The sequence below is a fragment of the Notolepis coatsorum genome (genome assembly GCF_963971535.1).
Source record: "Notolepis coatsorum genome assembly, chromosome: 9".
NCBI lineage: Eukaryota > Metazoa > Chordata > Actinopteri > Aulopiformes > Paralepididae > Notolepis > Notolepis coatsorum.
This window is the reverse complement of record NC_140173.1, coordinates 1,765,333-1,786,329: the sequence shown is the minus strand read 5'-3', so window position 1 is coordinate 1,786,329 and position 20,997 is coordinate 1,765,333.

The following is a 20,997-nucleotide window of genomic DNA, read 5'->3' as shown; positions in this document are numbered from 1 at the left end:
CCAGGTATAGGTAAAAGAAGACACAACACAAGACGTTTTCCAAATAGTAAATTATATATTTATGGTGGTAGGGATTTAAACCTCCACCATAAGGCAAAAAGGGGAAAAGGTAGGGGAGGACAAACAATACATACATGTAAACAAACAAACACTTAGTAGTCAAAATACAACCACGTGCCCATCATAGGACACCACAGCTATGGGGTTTAATCCACACTCAATGCGATAAATGGCACCCAGCCACACAGTGTTGTCTCAGGTAACAGATAGGCGAGACGGCAGCCTCCTCACTCCACCCTGAAACGTGGCAGTGACTTCCATAAAAGAGGGCCTCGTGTGTGTGTCATCTTCCAGATTATATCCACTCATCCAACTAACTGCCCACAGGTGTAATCAAGCAGGTGCAATCAGCTCAATCAGGAGGATGAGTGGTCTCTGGGAAAAAGAGAGAAGAAACAGAATTAAAGATGACACATCACACAACCAAGAACAACATAACCCATACTCATGATACTAATCTGATGTTCACATGGTCTTCCAAAATACAGTAATAATGATAATGACCAACCCACGTACGTCACACCTCCCCCATAAGAGCGAACCCGCAGGGTTAGCAAAACATTATCACTTATTATTAACCAACATCCGATTAGCACCAACAGAACAGAAATAAATAAACAACACCCTTCCCAATACCACATGCCATAACGGGAACAAGACAGGCACCATCATTACGTTCACCCTCCTGTAGTACAAAAAGACCGGAGAGACACATTAGCCATGGGAGTTAGAAGGCAAGGAGAGTCCCAGGGACCATGGCCAGGTGAAGCCAGCCCCCTCTTTCTTTTGTCAGGGTACATAGCCACTCTCCCCACAACCTCCCTCATCGCCACCGGATACCGACACGCGAACCGCTTACCGGGGTTCGCACTCCCAACATCAGCACTATGCGTCCTGCAAGGCACAATAGAACACAACCCAGCATGTGAACCAACCACCCTGTCACATCCCAACTCCGATGAGACGTGGGCAGAACCTTTCATTAGCCTATTCACATGACACCAGCGTGTCCTCCTCCGCCGCCCGGGCGTATGCAACATATACTTAGTGGCAGACACCCTTCCCTTTACCACATAAGGTCCTGAGAACCGGGCAGCGAGCACAGTACTAGGCGTGGGCAGCACAATAAAGACCTCATCCCCCGCCTCAAAATGCTGCGCCACCGCCAATTTGCAAAACTCACCACAGACAGAGTCACCCAACGCTAGACCTTGGTCTCGCTTCCGCTCCTGTACCCTAGGGACAGCACAAATAGAAGGAACATTGGGGTGATTATCAATCAATGAGTTAGTAAATGGAGCGTCTCCAACCTCCAACACAGGGACGACCTTACCCCCAGCAATATCATTCCCCATGACGAAATCCACGCCCTTTACGGGAAAACATGGGCGAACCGCGACCGGAAAGCAACCTGTGATCAGTACAGACTGTACATGCACCTAATGCAACGGCACGCGCACACACCCCATGTCAATACCTCTCACCAATTCACTCGACTGACAGGAGTCCACATCCAATGGTAATACATCAGCCAGGATGAACGATTGAGCGGCTCCTGTATCACGGAGTATTCTCACCTGCTGGTAGTCCCCAACTTTACCCGACAGGGACACATAACCATCAAACAAAAAGGGTTCAAAAGAGCTATGCTGGTCAGGACATGACACCGTACCAATCAACCCCACCCCTTTCGGGTCCTGGACTGACTCCCTGGTCTCCTGTCGATCCCTTAGCGCATGACAGTCCTTCACAAAATGCCCCTCTTTTTTACAATAATGACACACCTTTTCAGATGGCGGTGAGCGAGGTCGGAATGGTCGCTCGTCACCTCCCCGAAACGGCGACCCCGACGGAGAAAACGCGCCCCCTCCTACATACACATCATTTCGTACAGAAATATATTTGTGGGTCATTGCTAACTCGTCACACAAAACCGCAGCTTCCTGGAGGGTAGAAACCTTTCGCTCCTCCAAAAGCACAATCATGCGTTCGGGCACAAAGTTTTTAAATTGTTCAATGAGGATTAACTCGCTCAAAGCCTCGACCCCATCCACTTTACATGATTCACACCAACGAGTGAACATTGTCCGTTGTTCCTGGGAAAATGCCACATGTGTTTGCGAGGGAGCTTTACTTAGTGCTCTGAACCGTTGCCTATACGCTTCCGGCACCAGTTCATATACGCGCAAGACAGCACCCTTCACTTTCTCATATACCATGCTGTCCTCCTTTGATAACAACTGGCATGCCCCCTTAGCCCTACCTGTGAGCTTATATCGCAATAATAGTGCCCACTGGTCCTTCGACCACTGTAAAGCCCACGCTACCTGCTCAAAATCAGAAAAATATGCTTCCACCTCAGACTCCCGAAAAAGGGGCACTATAGAAATATGCTGCCCAACATTAAAACTGCCCAGGTAACTTTCAGATGAGGGAGAAGAAGAGCCACCACTCTCCAGTTCCATCCTCCTTATTGTAATCTGGAGCTCTCTATCCTTCTCCTTCCCCTCTTTTCTCTCCTCTCTGTCTCTCTCCTCTCTCTGTCTGTCTCTCTCCTCTCTGCTCTCCTCTTTCCTCTCCAATCTGTCTCGCTCCTCCCTTCTCTCCTCTCTGTCTCTCTCCTCTCTTCTCTCCTCTTTCCTCTCATATCTGTCTCTCTCCTCCTTTCTCTCTTCCCTGTCATGCATAGCAGCTCTCTCCTCTGAAACAGAGGCACGTCCTGAGTGTACAGAATTATCACTGTCAATCTCCTCAGCCTTGGCACCGCTACCCCTCCGTTCCTGTATAGCACCACCTGTTCCCTCACTGGACTCACCAGACGCCTCGTCATGCGTGACGTCCTCCGAGCCATTTCCCCCGGCTATGGGCGAACTTAATATCTCCCTATCAACCAACCCAGCGAGCACAATTGCTTTCACCTCCTCTTTACTTTTTGAACTTTGGACCGTAATGCCATAATGCTTGGCGACCCCACACAATTCAGCTTTCGTGCAGTCATCAACCTGATCCCTCGTAGGATCCGCCACAAACAAATCCAAAGTAAAAGCCGCCACAGCCATAGTCCCTACAGAATATGACTACACCACAAATAACCTACGCAGAATAACACAATAATAATAAACGACTCACAGGTGGCAAGAAAATAACCCCTCACCTACTCCACAATATCCGTGCGTAACACATTTAATCATTACATTCCGCAGTATACAATTCAACCACTCTGATTTACTGCCCACATCTACCATTTACGAAAACAATAAATGCTGGTCTAACCATCTACCTAGGATCACCTACGTCACTCTAGCATACCCCAGCTAAACTACTCCCCTGCCGGGATGAGGCTACACATATCTTCAGTCGCTTACCGATTTCATTGCGCGCTCCACCGGAATTACGACGCGTGCCCCCCACCCGCTAACCAAGTAGGCGATCCCCCTGTTACCTATGTGGCAGAAAAAAACAGATTAGTTCAAGAGTGTCACATACAACAATGGTTTACATCAATCAAACTGTGTAGCACGGACAATGGAACCACACTAACTTACCAATCAGAAAACGCTATCTTATCCTACCTGACATGCTTCAATCGACAAGTCACCCCGTTATTTTACCAACAAGGAACCATACAATTGCGCAAACTAACGAGCCCCCATGTCATGTACGAAGGTCTAATAATAACAACTGGAGGGCGGCACATGAGCAAAAGCAGCCTCTCTCAGTAAATACGTTCAAATCAAGGTCCCAGGTATAGGTAAAAGAAGACACAACACAAGACGTTTTCCAAATAGTAAATTATATATTTATGGTGGTAGGGATTTAAACCTCCACCATAAGGCAAAAAGGGGAAAAGGTAGGGGAGGACAAACAATACATACATGTAAACAAACAAACACTTAGTAGTCAAAATACAACCACGTGCCCATCATAGGACACCACAGCTATGGGGTTTAATCCACACTCAATGCGATAAATGGCACCCAGCCACACAGTGTTGTCTCAGGTAACAGATAGGCGAGACGGCAGCCTCCTCACTCCACCCTGAAACGTGGCAGTGACTTCCATAAAAGAGGGCCTCGTGTGTGTGTCATCTTCCAGATTATATCCACTCATCCAACTAACTGCCCACAGGTGTAATCAAGCAGGTGCAATCAGCTCAATCAGGAGGATGAGTGGTCTCTGGGAAAAAGAGAGAAGAAACAGAATTAAAGATGACACATCACACAACCAAGAACAACATAACCCATACTCATGATACTAATCTGATGTTCACATGGTCTTCCAAAATACAGTAATAATGATAATGACCAACCCACGTACGTCACACAACTAAATAAATGTAGAACTTATTTTAAACCCCAATTTCAATGATCTCAAGCTCATTCGTTGTAGTATTTTGCTAGTATTACTGTACTATATGTTTTACAATTGATTTTATTGATTTTATTTCATTTTTGAAAAACATGCTATTTCAGGGACCCCTCCGAGTACCACCAGCAGGGGGCCCAAGTACCACTAGTGGTACGCGTACCACAGTTTGAGAACCACTGCTATAAAGTATAGATTTACCTCTACAAACAGCCCCACGTCTGTTTACATTTGCTGGTCCTCTAGAGATTTATTAGACGCATCCCTGTTGAGATCAGAGACTCTGTATAGGATTGTTAGTAACTGTCTAACTGTGCAATATGACTGTTTACACTGGTAACTGTTTACCTGCATATGTGATTGTCTCCACCAGTGATGGTCTAGTTGTATATATATATCTGCTCACAGCAGAGGGTGCTCTAGGCGGAGCCACCCAGGTACCCTACCTTATGGCAACTATAAAAGGAAAGGTATCCACCCCTTTCGTTCTCTCCCCCAATGTCTCTCAGAGAGAGAAGAGTTGTACTACTGCTGCTTACATGTGAATAAAAGAAGCCACGCTAGTTCAGGCACAAGATAGAAATCATGCCTCTTGACCACATTATTGTCGCCCTAAGTTGAGTTCTGTTAACAATCCCAATGGCCCCTTCTTTCTGGTGTCCTAATTCTTACAAATTTACAAGAAGGTTCACTTACATCAACTGAACATTTTACCTTTAAATGATGTAAGATCATAAGAATAGGAAGATGATCACTGATATCACTTAAAAACAAACCACTTGTTGCTTGGCCATGAACATTCATAAAGATGTTATCAATAAGTGTGTCAGATTTGTACTGTACGTTATACAGTATGTAGAACTACTATAGGGCAGCCCATACAGTATCTGCAATCTCCTAATAAAACAAGTCATTACAATAATATAAGCCTACTGTTCATTCATTACACTCGTAGGCTATACAGTATGTGTGTTTGTGTGTGTGTGTGTGTGTGTGTGTGTGCGCGCGCGCTGCGGCAGGTGGCCAGGACCGCGCAACAAGACAGTATAAATATGGAATATTAATACAGTCTATTCCACTATAGCTATAGTGTGCTGTATCTATGATGACAATACATTTTAATCTAATCAAATTTAGATCTGTCGCAAAGCGCTTCCGCGCTTCCTAATATGGAGATCAGCACATGCAATGCTGACCCTTGTTTTGCACACAGCCCTCTCATTATAATGAGCTGGAGGGGTGTGTCTGTATGCAAATCGGGTATACAAGAACGCACTCCCGAGTTTGTGACTGAGTGACGTACTTGATTCAGGGGTTCGCAGCTGCGATCATTTGGCAAGTTAAGACAACCTCTCCATGCATTGATGAAGCCAGGGGTAACTGTCGTAGGCTTTCGTAGGCTTATCAAATAACAAGTCAGAGTCCTCGTCTGAATCCTTCCTAGTCCGAATGCAGTCAATGCTCGAGTCCATGTCCGAGTCATCAGTGCTCAAGTCCAAGTCGAGTCACGAGTCCTGAAAATCACTCCAGGACTCGGACTCGAGTACTACAACACTGACACAGTCAGCAGTAGGCTAGTTCACACAGTGAATGAATGAATTAATGAATGAATGAAAGAATGAATGAATGAACGAATGAATGAAAACTTTATTTAACACATTGCAGAATGGGTACAATACAGTACGGCTCAATACACACAATTGTTAAGGGGATGCAGACCAGAGAAAGACGTTTGTCTTGTTTACATCAGGGTCCCCCAGTCAGCAGTAGACTAGTTCACACAGTCAGCAGTATAGGCTAGTTCACACAGTCAGCAGTAGGCTAGTTCACAGAGTCAGCAGTAGGCTAGTTCACACAGTCAGCAGTATAGCCTAGTCCTAGTTCACACAGTCAGCAGTAGGCTAGTTCACATAGTCAGCAGTAGGCTAGTTCACACAGTCAGCAGTAGGCTAGTTCACACAGTCAGCAGTATAGGCTAGTTCATACAGTCAGCAGTAGGCTAGTTCACACAGTCAGCAGTATAGTTCACACAGTCAGCAGTAGGCTAGTTCACATGCACAAAACTAAGGGCAGGCGTCACTGCGTGACCTGATTTAAATTTTTATTTTTTTTAAACATAACATAAATTTAGACACACAAGCATTAACAGTAAATATCCTAAGTAAATCACAGGATTATACATTTCAAATCAATATAAATGTAGTTTACGGGATATATATACCTAATACTTGCAATCCAATACAATACATACATATGCTCTTGCTCGCTCTCCCCCCCCGGACCCCCACTTGGATAACCCATCCATTTTCATTCGTTTCTAACCAGGAACTACAATTCATATGCTAGCTTTTATTCTCTCCACCACTTCTAACCAAATTGCAATGTTAGTTTCACTGATACCTAAAATTCTTGCTGTAGATATCTCTAGATAAATCACATCGAGATAGGTAAGAATCCATACCTTCCGGCAAATTTTTTCCGGTTGAATCCATCGTGAAGCTATCAGCTTTTTAGCAGCTGTAAGACCGGATAAAACTAGCCTATTTAGTTGTATAGGGGCTGCATACTGAAAGACATCATTCAACAGCAATACAGAGGGATGTACAGGTATATTCAGAAGTAAGAATTCTGATCATTTCAGGGTCATTTCTTCCCAGAATTTCTTAACAGGTGGGCAATCCCAATACATGGTATATCCCTCCTCCATACTAAGTCTAGGGGAAGGATTTCATACGAAGACGTTAGTAAGTGATGATAAAAATAAAAATCAGATACGAATCCTCTCGATGTCTCTCTTTCATAGAAGAATTTGTGATATCTGTGATGCTCAATTGGTATTTTTAATGGGACTCCATGAGCCTTCAAACATTTTAATAACTGTGCGTAGAAATAATATGTGGAACTGGTGAGGTTACATTTTTTATGTATATCATGATAGCTACAAAAACCCTGTTTGTTGAAAACATCTCCCAATGTATGTATGCCCTGCTTTTCCCATTTGGGGTATCTGATAGGTCGTTTCCCAATAAGGAGTTCATTGTTATTGAATAGGGGAGTATGGCGATGCCAATTATGTTGGTTAGTATATTTTTTGTGTGTTTCTCGCCATAACCGAATCACATGTGTAATAAGAGGGCCAAATTTCACTTCGCATTGCTTAATTGATAGTTTGGTGTATACTTTGTCCTGCAGTCTATGTGGTGCTACTATCTTTTCTTCTAAGTTTCTCCAGGATACTGATGCTTGGGAGTCAAACCAGGTTGTCAGTGGTCTTAAAGAGTACGCTTTAAAATAGTGGTAAAAGTCTGGGAATGCTAATCCCATTCTGGTGGGATACCGTCCCTTCCAGGAGCCTTACCAATTTTCGTTTCTGATATAGCCTCCCTAAGTTCCTCTAGTGTGATGGGTGTTTCTAATTGTTTAGTGTCTTCCTCTGATAGTTTAGGTAGGTTAATTTTATTAAGATATATATACATTTTGTTTTGATCGAAGGCCATTTCTGATTTGTACAAGTTGGAGTAAAACTTTTTGAATGTCTCGTTGATTTTATTGGGGTCTGTAACAAGTCCTTGCTGGGCCTTAATAGTAGGGATATCTGCAAATTTTGCGTTGGCTCGTATCTGCATAGCGATTGTTGTCTTAAAATGGCGTTAATTTCTTTTTTTAACACATCAATTTGAGATTCCAATCGATCCGAGTAGTTGTATTGTAAAGAGGAAAATAACGAAGAGTAAAGCGTTTCCAGCTCTGCCAGTTTTGAGCAACGATTCTTGCGTAGTTTGGAAGAAAAGGTATCTGTGAAAGTCTTGATAAATCCCTTTACCGACATCCATAATATTCTGGGGTCCTGTGTCGATTCCGCATTCTCGCGCAGGAATTCAACAAGTGCTTCTTTGAATTGTGTAGTGAATTCATTGTTTTTCAGCAATTTCGAGTTAAATCGCCATCTTGGGGCCCGGGATGACAGTATACCAAATGATCCTTTTAGTAGTAAATAGCAGTGATCTGATAATGCATTCGGAACAATTTCCACCTCATAATTATCAAATAGTCTAGGGGATGCAAAAACATAATCTATCCTGGAGAATGTCTTGTGTCTTAAAGATTGACAGGAGTACTTTCGGGTCATTGGGTTTAGTGATCGCCATAGGTCATTTACACCTGTATTCTTAGACCAATCCTTTAGTGCATTAGATGCTTTTTTCTGCTCATTGGAAATAGTGGGATAAGATTTATCGATCCCGGGATCCCAAATGGCATTAAAATCCACGCCTATTATAAATGAGTATTCAGGAAGGTTTAACATTTTTCTAGTGAGTGTAGTGTAGAAGTTAGCCTCGTTAAGATTTGGGGCATATGCCGCTACCAGCGCTATTTTCCTGCTTCTGTATATAATTTTAGCTATGGTTATCCGACCATCTGTATCAGACCATACGTCCTGCAATTCAATATTCAACTTCCTTTTCACGACTATAGCAACTCCACGGGATCTCGTTCCAAAGGAAGAGTGGCTAATGTTATGGTATATGTTGTCCGCTAGCCTTACTTTATCTTCCACTAAAAGGTGCGTTTCGCTTAAAAGAGCCACATCCACCTGTTTGTTTTTCATCAGTGTGAGCACGCTTTTGCATTTATTTCGGTTGTTTATACCCCCAGTGTTCCAAATCATTATATTCAAACTAGCCATAATCTATGTTGTTGTGTATTTGTTTGTAATTCATCTGGAGTACGAATTCACTATGGATATATATCCAATCATTGAGGTCCTGTTGAGCGCTGAGCATAAAACATACATATATATATAATCCCCTGATCCCCCCTCCCTTAAAGAGCCGTACAAGGTACCTATTTGATACCTCCTTCGCGTACAACGCCATCCTATCTTGCACCTCCGGTCAGCCCAGAATGAGCAATTTATCCTAAACTTTCCTATGTAAATTACCAAAGAATCTAAACTTTTAATTCTAATTTAATAGAATGTCACCTGTGGCCAAGCCACTCTCCCGTTAATGTAATTAAACAAAATGAAAAATATACCTCAATTAGTATACTCATTTAAACCTCTTTTTTTTTTAAACCTTCTACTAACATGTATTGGTTAGAACATTTCAGAAATAAAGAAAAAGAAAGAACGATGTTTAGAATTAGATTATCGAAATCCATAAAATCAGGGAATAACTACTTACATTTTTTTTTTTTTAAATAACTTTGCATGTTTACACATCTAGATAACAAGGAGGGTTTTAAATACTTGTATGCAGATCGTCCCCAGACAAGAGTGGTCATCAATCTGTTATGATGGTCGCTGTTCTTCCACATCTATTTCATGTACAAGTCTCATTATTGTTGTTATTTTCCAGGGCCATCATTGAAAAAGGCATTGTATTCCAGAATGCTGTCAGCCGATCATGACTTGCAGATTGTTGTTGTAATGTTCCAGTACATACCTCGTGTCATAGAACAATATCAATCCAGTGTATTCCAGTATAGTATTCCATTATGACACATAGCCTTCAAGAAAAAAAAGAGAATAGAAAATTCCAGAATGTTCCAAAAAGTCAGTATCAAATCATGACCTGCATATTACCATGAATCTATATATATAGTGTTTAGCGTTTTATATTAAATTATTTATACCTCAATGTTGTCAAAAGCTTGTATGATGCCGTTTTTGATGTCCCAGCGATTGCAAAGTTATCCAAAAAAGATGAATCTTGTCATCCACTTTTTGTATTCATCATGTAATCTTCTGCTGCCTCAAGCGAACGTAGCACAAACCTTTTTCTATCTCCCTCCACAATAGAAAGATTCGCTGGATAACGTAGGATGGGATGGAGACCTTTCTCATAGAGCTGATGTACCACATCCTTGTAACGGGCACGGAGAGTTATAGCATCCTTGCACATGTCCTCATAGAACGACACTTTTTTCCCTTTATATATCAGTTTTCCCCATTTCTTGCGTGCTTCCCTGATGATCGTGTCTCTTGTTTCAGTTTCACGTAGGCTAGCAATGGCACTCTTTCTTTGTTGTTGTTGTCGTTTACGGTGCCTATTCTGTAGAGTTTGACCACTATCGGTTCTGTAGGTAGGATTTCAGAACCTAGAATTTCGACTAGCACTGCCGCAAACAAGGCATCTGTGCATTTGACTGATTCATCCAAACCCACTATACGGATATTAAATCTGCGGGAGTGACGTTCGATTTCGAGCAATCTGACCGTGTTTTTCTCGTGGTTGTCATGTATCATCTGCCAAAGCTGTTTGTCCCCCACTTGCATCTCCTTCGATACTCCGGCGATATTATCATATAGATCCTTATTCTTCTCCTCTTGTTTCAGTGAGTATTTGTTCACAGTATTTTCAACTGCCGTTATGCGATCGGTTTGTACTACAGCCTCTGCCCTGAGGTCTTCAAATTTTGCTTCTATAGTTAACTTAAATGCGTTAGCATTAGCTTCGGCTCTCTCAACAGCCCTATCCGCTCTGTCAGCTATATTACCAGCCCTGGCGCGTCACTGCAGCGTCTACCGTTAGAGTGTCTGCTTCACGTCTCTTTGAAGGATCTTTCTTTGCTGGCATGTTGATTCTTTCTGTTGATATAGTTAGTTGAAGGTCTTAGTTAATATATATGTCGAGGTTTAAACACATTAGTGTTGTAAAAAGTAGGTTTTTAAGCGAAATTAACAGAAACGGGAGCGGAGCGTGTGACCAATGTGACCGTCACATGCCGTTGTCAAACCGGAAGTTTACATTTCTTAATTAAAATCTGATAATCTGATAATAGCAGCATTGAGCCAATAGTCTACTGTGCTGCTATGCCTACTTAAACGATTTATGAGTAATACAATTTCTATTTAAATTTTTTAAACAGAATACATAACATTAAATCGTACACAGTTTTACACAACTTTCTTTATTTTTTAATTTTTTTTATTGACAGATTATGACCAGAGGAGGTGCTTGATCCGATCAAATAGGTGCCGTTCCCAGATCTTGTTCTGGCAGGATCCGGCACAAATTAAGCCCTGCTACTAACCTTCTATGGAAACAAATATACCAGTCACCATATGTGGTGGCTGCTCTCAAAGTGTTGCTACCTTGCCATGGTGGGGAAGCTTGTGTGCTTCTATGACCCTGAGAGCTATACCGGCCGGGGTTTATACCCCTGGCAGGTTCAACCAAGAGGAGGGGCCAGACAAAAAGCAGCACCTGGTCCTCAATGAGAGGAAACATGACGCTGTGTGATGAAAGCTGTCAAGTCACAGAAGTCACAGAGTCGAAACCCCTTCTGTCAACATACGAATTGGAACATGGAACGTCAGGACCTTGTATGAGACTGGAAAAACCATACAAGTAACAGCAGAAATGAAGAGGTACAAACTAGACCTTTTAGGAATTAGTGAGTCACGATGGACGCAATCTGGACAACAAAGACTGCAGACAGGAGAGCTGCTACTCTACTCTGGGCACGAAGAAGACAAAGCCCCTCACACAGAGGGGGTTGGCCTTTTGCTATCAACAACAGCAAAGAAAGCACTGATTGGATGGGAGGCACATGGATCAAGAATTATAACAGCCACCTTCAAAACCAAGAAGAGGAAAATCAAGTTGAACGTGATACAATGCTATGCACCAACCAGTGCATGTGAGCGGATCGGAGCGTGAGCGGCGCGGGGCGCGGAGCGGCCGGTTTTGACGTGAGCGAGGAGTGGGTTTTAAAATGAGTCGGCGCGACGTCCGGAGCGAGAGTTCTCCTCCGCTCCAATCCACTCCAGGCCGCTCACAGTGGTTTAACACTGATGTAATATATACATGCAGTACAATGCCAAAGCAACAGATGGCGATGTACAAACATGAAGGCCATTTTCAACCAATGAGAAGGGTGAACCTGTGATAGGCTGTTCGTTCAGGCTTTGTCACTGTAGAGACGCCCACACTCACTCCAGTTAGAAAAAGTATATCGACGCCATTGTTGTTGACGTTAGCTTACATGCTAACGTTAATGGCAGCGACCATAGCATTGTGGCTCGGCTAGCCTATCATCGCTTAATAGAGATAGTGAATGGATAAACAACGTTATTTAACATTGCAGAATGGCTACAATTACAATGCGGCTCAATACAAACAATTGTTAAGGGGCCCAGGGGGTGTAGACTGTTGTAGTTTGAGCTCATTTACACCATGCTCCAAAAAAAGAAGAAAAAAAACTGCCGAGCGATCTGGCGCGGGGAGCGGGGAGCGCTCGATTCAAGGTGAGCGGGGAGCGAGCGGAGAGCGACTTGGGGGCGGGGTCAACATGAGTGATTAGCGGAGCGGACCAAGCTTTAAAGAGCGAAGAGCGGATTTCTCGGCCGCGCCGATCCGCTCACGTGGTCTGGCACCAACCAATGACAGCGACAATGGAAAAAAAGGATGATTTCTACAACAGACTGCAGAGCATCCTGGAACAACAAAAAGGAAAAGACATCAGCATTCTCATGGGAGACTTCAATGCAAAGATTGGTGGAGACAACACAGGCTTCGAAAAAGTGATGGGAAAGCATGGCCTAGGATAAATGAATGAGAATGGAGAGAGATTCGTGGACACCTGTGCCCTGAACAACCTGGTTATCGGAGGAAGGGTCTTCCCACATAAGAGGATCCACAAGGCAACCTGGGTATCACCGTGGAGTGACTGTAAACCAGATAGACCACTTCTGCATAACCAGCAAGTTCAGGAGATCACTACAGGACCTGCGAGTAAGGCGAGGAGCAGACATAGCATCAGACCACCACCTACTAAGCGCTACGCTCAAGTTGAAACTGAAGAAACAGTGGATGGAAACAACATCAAAGAAACAGATATTCAATGTCCACCTCTTAAATAACACACAGATAAGAGAAGTGTTCACACTGAAGCTGAAGAATAGATATCAAGCATTGCAATATCTAAGCAGTGACGAAGGAGACCAGCAAGACCAATGGGAAAGGATAAGGGAAACTCTCACAACAACATGTAAGGAAGTGATTGGAATAAAGAAGAGACACCATAAAGAGTCGATATCAGCAGAAACACTACGCAACATAGAAGAAAGGAGACAGAAAAAGGCAGAAGTTAACAACAGCCGAACAAGGGCAACCAAGTCAAAAGCCCAAAGAGAGTACACTCAGGCAAACAGAAAGGTAAAAAGAAATGCCAAGAAGGACAAGCGAAACTACATCGACGACCTGGCTAAAGAAGCAGAAGAGGCAGCAGCAAAAGGAAACATGAAGGAACTGTATGACACTAGGGCTGAACGATTAATCGATTTTAAATCGAAATTGCAATTTGGAATGATGCAATTAGCAAATAGAAAAATAAAAATAAATCGCTATTTCTTTATAAATTTGTATTTATTTAACCAGGAAGTCCCATTGCGATACAATATCTCCTTTGCAAGGGATACCTGGCCAAGATGACAGCAATAACATTTGCAATACATCACACAGCAATAAAATGTGCGATACATCACACAAGATCATAATAAAAGTGCATGTATACAATATACAATACATCACATGTAAACACAAAAATACAAAGCAGAATAGTCTACCTAATAGTAAAAGTGTATGACAGTATAATACAGGGTAATACAGTAATTTTGCAGTTTTGCAGTTGGGACCCGACTACAGAAAGCAGCAACATTCTTCTTGTAGGCAGTTATGTAATACAGATTTAAATTCACCAAGAGAGACCGGGATATGGTCCTGTAGCCCATTCCATGCCCAAGGTGCAAAGCTTGAGAAAGCTGTTCCTAGCTAACCCTGCTCAAGACAGAGAAAACTTCTCAGCTGAGTAAGGAAATGGTGGGGGGAGCGGGGCTTGGGTGGGGGGGGGGGGGGGGGGGGGGCGTCTCTCTCTCTCTACTGGTTCAATGAATATTTAAGTAGAAAAACGTTGCACTATAAAAACAAACTGGATAGTTGATGATAATAAACATTTAACTTCATTAGCTGAAGTATTCTAAAATCATTTAAGCCATTCTCCTTTTCTGTGTGTGTGTGTGTGTGTGTGTGTGTGTGTGTGTGTGTGTGTGTGTGTGTGTGTGTGTGTGTGTGTGTGTGTGTGCAGGCGTCTCATATCTGGTCTAACATCAGAGGAGTTTGATAGTATTTACTGAGGATTGCCAGATAATGTTGATATTTAAACGTAAAAAAGATTATAATAGAAAATAAATATACATGATCATGCAACATCATGTTGTATGTTGCATGACAAATTGTTGTAGGAACGGTTTGGGAGAGGGAGGTAAGGGGTTTTAGATTGTGTGTTGTGAAGTTTAGACTTCAGAAAGGGAGAGTAAAGTACAGAAAAAAGGTACCATTGGGTACCGGTATTGATTCCCAGGTAAAAATAAAAAATGTCAGGCTCGGTGTCCCGAACAGACCCACCGCGTAGGCCAGATGCAAGCCGCATTTTACAATAAACCTCTGTGGGGCTGCTTAAAAAAATGGATATAATCGCAAATTTTATCGCAATCGCAATATCTGTCCGAAAAATCGCAATTCGATTATTTCCCAAAATCGTGCAGCCCTATATGACACCACCAAGAAACTGTCCGGAAAGTTCAGCAGACTAGAACGACCAATCAAAGACAAGGAAGGAAAGACCATCACAAGACTGGACCAACAGCAAGAGGGTATTTTGAAGAACTCCTGAATAGACCGACACCACCTAACCCCCCAGACATTCAACCTGCGGAGACTGACATAGTCATCAACTGTGGAAAGCCCAGCAAGCAGGAAATTCAATAGGCCATTGCACAACTAAAGAATAGTAAGGCAGCTGGCGGTCAGGTGGCATAGCGGATTGCGCTCGTCACCAATGCAAGAGGCTGCGGTCTCGACTCCCGGAGTCAGCATTGTCTGCGGCTTGGGCCGATCGTCATACTAACTCGTTTGGCTGAGTTAGCGGGAGGGAAGTCGTGGGTGGGAATCTGGCGTTGTGGACAGCGACGCCTACAGGTCAGGTCTGGGCGCCTGCTCAGCGAAAGGCAGGAAGTGGTGAAGGCAGCGTGACCTCCCACGCGTCACACTTCACTAATGAGAGTCCTCGCAGCCAGGTGAAAAGAAAGCCGCTGGCTGTCTCCGCATGTGTTGGAGGAAGCATGTGGTAGACTTCAGGGTTCCCTTGTACTGACCAGTAGGGGGAACATGCGCGCAACAACCAGGTAGGGGAGGGGGGGAATTGGCATAACGACTAAATTGGGATGGGGAGAAAAGCATAGAAAATCAGGCGAAGAAAAAAGAGGATACAAAAAATAAATAATAGTAAGGCAGCAGGACCAGACAACATCCCTGCGGAGGCACTGAAGGCAGACATAGACACCTCGGTAGAGATGCTACACCCTCTGTTTGAGAAGATTTGGGAGAAAGAGGAAGGGCCAACCGATTGGAAAGAAGGCTACTTGGTCAAAATAGGAGGAGCCTCAGCCAATGCCACAACTACAGAGGAATCATGCTCTTATCAGTGCCAGGAAAAATCTTCAACAGAATCCTCTTCGAACGAATAAAGAAAGCGGTGGATCCGCAGCTAAGAGACCAGCAGGCAATAGATCATGTGTGGACCAGATTGCAACCCTCCGAATCATAGTCGAGCAATCATTGGAATGGAACTCTCCACTATACATCAACTTCGTAGACTACGAGAAGGCATTTGACAGCCTCCACAGAAACACCCTCTGGAAACTGCTACGACACTACGGCATACCGGAAAAGCTTGTCAACATCATGAGGAACTCCTATGAAGGAATGCCCTGCAGAGTCATACACAGCGGACAGCTCACACAAAGCTTCCAAGTGAAGACCGGAGTAAGGCAATGTGGTATACTGTCCCCTTTCCTCTTCCTCCTGGCCATCGACTGGATATTGAAGACCACAACAGCACAGAGGAGAAACGGGATGCAGTGGACACTCACAACACAACTGGACGACCTAGACTTCGCAGACGACCTTGCCCTACTATCCCACAGTTGACAACAGATGCAGGAGAAGACTAACATACTGGGAGACACCTCAAGACACCTAGGCCTCAACATCCACCAAGGAAAGACCAAAATACTCAAGATCAACACAAACAATGAAGACCCAGTAAACCTGGATGGAACAGCACTTGAGGAAGTAGAATCCTTCACCTACCTAGGTAGCATCATAGATAAGAAGGGTGGCATGGAGGCAGATGTCAGAGCAAGGAAATCAGCAAGGCAAGGGCCTCATACATCCAACTAAAGAACATCTGGAGCTCCAAGGTAATCAGTCACCAGACAAATCCAACATCAAGCCAGTACTCCTATACGGATCAGAGACGTGGAGGACAACCAAGATCACAATGACTAGAGTGCAGTCATTCATCAACAGATGCCTGAGGCGGATCCTGAACATCCACTGGCCAGATACCATCAGTAACAGCGATCTCTGGCAGAGAACGGGCGAACAACCATAGGCGAGTCAATATATGGTTTAACCCCAAAAAAATTGATACAAAAGGTTTTTCAATGGATTCTGGTAGTATTGGGCGTGCTAAATAACATACTAAAAGTCGACCAAAATCGACCCCTCCGAAAGCCGTCATTTCCAAGATGGCGTCCCAGATGGCGCCGGGGCGATTAAAATGGCTATATCTCAAATTAAGAAAATGGTGCAAAGGATTTATCAACTGATTCTGGTACCTCTGGGCATGCTCACTAACATACTAAAAATCTAGGAAAATACACCTTCCAGAAAGGCTTAATTTTCAAGATGGCGTCCAAAATTGCGGCTGGCCAAGCTTAAATGGCTATATATATGTCAATATAAAAATTATATAAATGATTTTGTCATTTGATTCTGGTACCCCAAGTACCCCTAGACATACTTAGGAACATACTAAAGTTTTAGGGAAATACACCTTCCGAAGAGGCTTAATTTTCAAAATGGTGTCCAAAATGACGACTGGGAGCTTAGAATGCCTGTATCTCAAATGGGAAAACATTTCTAAAGGATTTATAAACTGATTCTGGCACCTCTATACATTTATAACGAGCAAAATATCTAGCTAAATATATCTGCTAGGAATGCATCATTTGCATCATCAAAATGGCTGCCTGTAGCTTATTTTGGCTAAAATTAAAATTGGTTATTATATTCAACCTAGAAAGCTGGCTTTGGTGTTGAACACAAAATAAATGACCCACTTATTGTGGTCTTTAGGCCTACTCATCATCATCTTCAGGATCCTCTGGGAGAAACTTGTTATGTGGATTGTCACATTCATGAAGTTGACATGGTCCACAGACAGTAGTACAAGGTAGTCCATATTTTCTGCATGAGCAGCGAAGTGTCTTGCAGGCAGTGGTACAGTTACAATGAATGACCTTCAAGAGACTGTCTGGAGCAGCATTCATTGTTGACATGAGTGGGACAAATCTATTGTCCTGCAGGTTCCAGCCCCAGTCTAGAGCATCTATACCATCATCTGTTCCCATCCAGACCATGACCTGGTAGTATGCTCTACGACAGTGGAATTTGGTAGCAGATTCAGTTGGTGGTAGACGTTCAGGCATTACCGTTGATGAAGCTGAGACAACCTTCTTGCTGAAAATGTTATATCTCATTTTTGCAAGCGAATCTGTGCACTTTCCACCAAAAAAGACAGCCATTGCTTGGCACCCAAGGTCATCGACAGGTCACAGTGAATGCATTGGCACAAGCCTGAAGGACAGGATCCCCTTTTACAAGTTTTTGGAATGCTGTCTTTTTGCCAACTCCGAAGATCCGGGAAGTTGTGTCACAGCCAGTCACAGCATGGATGAACAGCAACTGAGAACACACATCCTGTCCGAGTACTTCTTTCAAATGGTTTATGGCGTACACTTTAAAACTGCCATCAGCTTTCGACTTGTCTGATCTGAAATAAAGGCCCTTGCTATCTCTCTGTGCATAGTAAAGAAGTAAGACGAGGAGATCAGTATCTTCTCCAATCAGCGTCGTGGTGTGAAGAAGAGATGATCCCACTGCGGCCCTTACTATGTCTACATCAGCATCTCCAAGTGAATTGACCACAGTGCAATCCCGTTCTTTCAGTTCATCACTTATCATGTGGATCAGTTTCTGTTTATTCAGATCTCTTGACAGGAACTCCTCCTTCTTACCTGAGAACTCTGTCTCAGCAGTGAAGTTGACAATGGGATGAATATTGTTTCCTCTTCTTTGATGTGCGTTGTCTTTAATGGATGGCCCATCCTCATAGCCATCAAACACAATGGTTGTAGCTGAGCCATAATGTTGGATGGTGAAGTCTGCATATGACTGTGCAATTTTACCATAGCTTTGTCCGTGCTTCCATTGTATTCGGTGAAGGAGTGAACCACCATCAAGAACATAATGCTCCGTTTCTGGTACATAATCTAGGATTGCATCACTTGCATGATCACAGATCGCGTGCGCTAGTTGTGGTTTATCAGCTTTGCGGAAGACGTTTCCGGCTTCAAAGAGGGCAGGAGGGAAAGGACTGAGTTCGTAACGCATAACCTCCTCCAATGACAGCTCTCCAGTTTGGGAGACAATAAGGAAACGTTGAAAAAGAAGTGCAGAATCAATGATTCGATCAGGAGCAACCTTGATAGACGATTTTTGTCCGAGGGTTAAGGCTTTATCCTTTCTACTAAATGAAAATGTGAATGCCGGCTGTCCGATCATTTTGTGCATGATGTTGCGTCCAACAGGGTCATAATCATGCACGTTCACTCCATCCTCAGCGACAACACCTGTAACAACATTCCTTAAAGAAGAGTCTGGAGAGAAAGGTGAACATATAGCAAGTTTTGAAGTGATCTTCTCCAGGTCAGCAGCATCCCTTTTCATCCTTGCCTCTGTTGAATCCTTGTGCTGTTCTGATGTTGTGTATGTCTGGTTTGAGAACTCCTGCATTGCGGTGTTATACTCTGATGTTATGCCCTTTGACATTGTCCAAAGGGATCTCTGATTGTCGGTCATTCCACTTCCATGTGTCATCCCTCCTGTAGTCTTCAATGACCTCATCAATGTTGTTTCGATTACAAGATCTGAGCTGAGGCCTGCCCATGATTGGCTGTTGCGACGGATAACATGAAAACCCTTTTCAAATTGTCTGAAGACATCTGGGTGGTTGATGTGAAGCTGACTCATCCCAGGTGGCCAAAAAGTTCCGGCCCATTAATGGCCTGTATCCGGCAGGCCGGAAGAAATTAGTCGGCCCAAGTCCGGCTGCCAGAGTCGGCCAAGTAGGCGGCAATGACTGACTGGCCGATTCCGGCCCGAGTACACTGGGCCAGGTCCGGGGTTGCCGGAAGCGGTGAACGTCCGGATCGGCCCAGTAGGCGGCAATGACTGACTGGCCGATTCCGGCCCGAGTACACTGGGCCATGTCCGGGGTTGCCGGAAGCGGTGAACGTTGGCGGAATCGGCCCAGTAGGCGGCAATGACTGACTGGCCGATTCCGGCCCGAGTACACTGGGCCATGTCCGGGGTTGCCGGAAGCGGTGAACGTCCGGTTGCCTAAAGCAGCCCAGATGCGACCCACACACGCTGGGCCAGGTTTGGTTGCCCGAAGCCTAGTCGACACTGCCAATGCAATACTGGTACTACACAGTAAATTACGCAGAGTAGATTTGACTCAAACTGAGTAAAGAAATTTTACTCAGTTTGAGTGAAATGTACTCAGTTTGAGTCAGCGGAATTTACTGTGTACCCATCTGCCAGAGCTACTCCACTATCTGCCTATGACCGTACATTACCGGAAATACAGTAGGAAATGGTTGATTAGTAATACAATGCCACATATTTAAGGACCCTTCCCTTTACCAATTCAGTATTGGCATGTCCCTCATTGAAAAATTCAGAAGTTTACATGCCGTCTCCTACCTCACTGAAATATATTCTCAATGTATGTGCATATTGTACACAATATACATCATTCTGCAGTGAAGCTCAAATATCAAGTAAAGTAACAATGCTACTTTTTCCAGTTAAAAATGACAACTTGAATAGATATTTAAACATTTATTAGCAAATGAAATATCACATTTGACTTTACTGGGCCATTACACCCAAAATGAGGTTAATCAAAATCAACATCACAATAAATCATGTACAGATAGATTACTCAAATGCACATGAGCATGAATGATCAGTTTAAATTTTTTTCTACCTATGGTGGTAATTACTACCTTCAAAAAAATAAAAAATAAACATTTGAATATCCATTATTGCTCATTATGTAAATATACCTACACCAACATACATATAGAATAATGTATTCTCTCTCTCTCTCTGTGAACATTAGTAAACATTTATTACCATAAAACAGGCCTTGAGAGATAATTACATGTAACAAAAGAAAATAGTCCATACACGCAACATGGGTGTAAAGAACGAAGTGCAATTAGTCAAAAGTACATTTGTACTTTACTTGAGTAGTATTAGGTTTGCGGATTGGTCCTTGTGCAAGACTATAGATATATAATCATTGTTACAACTCAATTGTACCCCTGTAACAGTCTTCTCCCAGAGTCCATACCCAACATGTGTGTGCAGG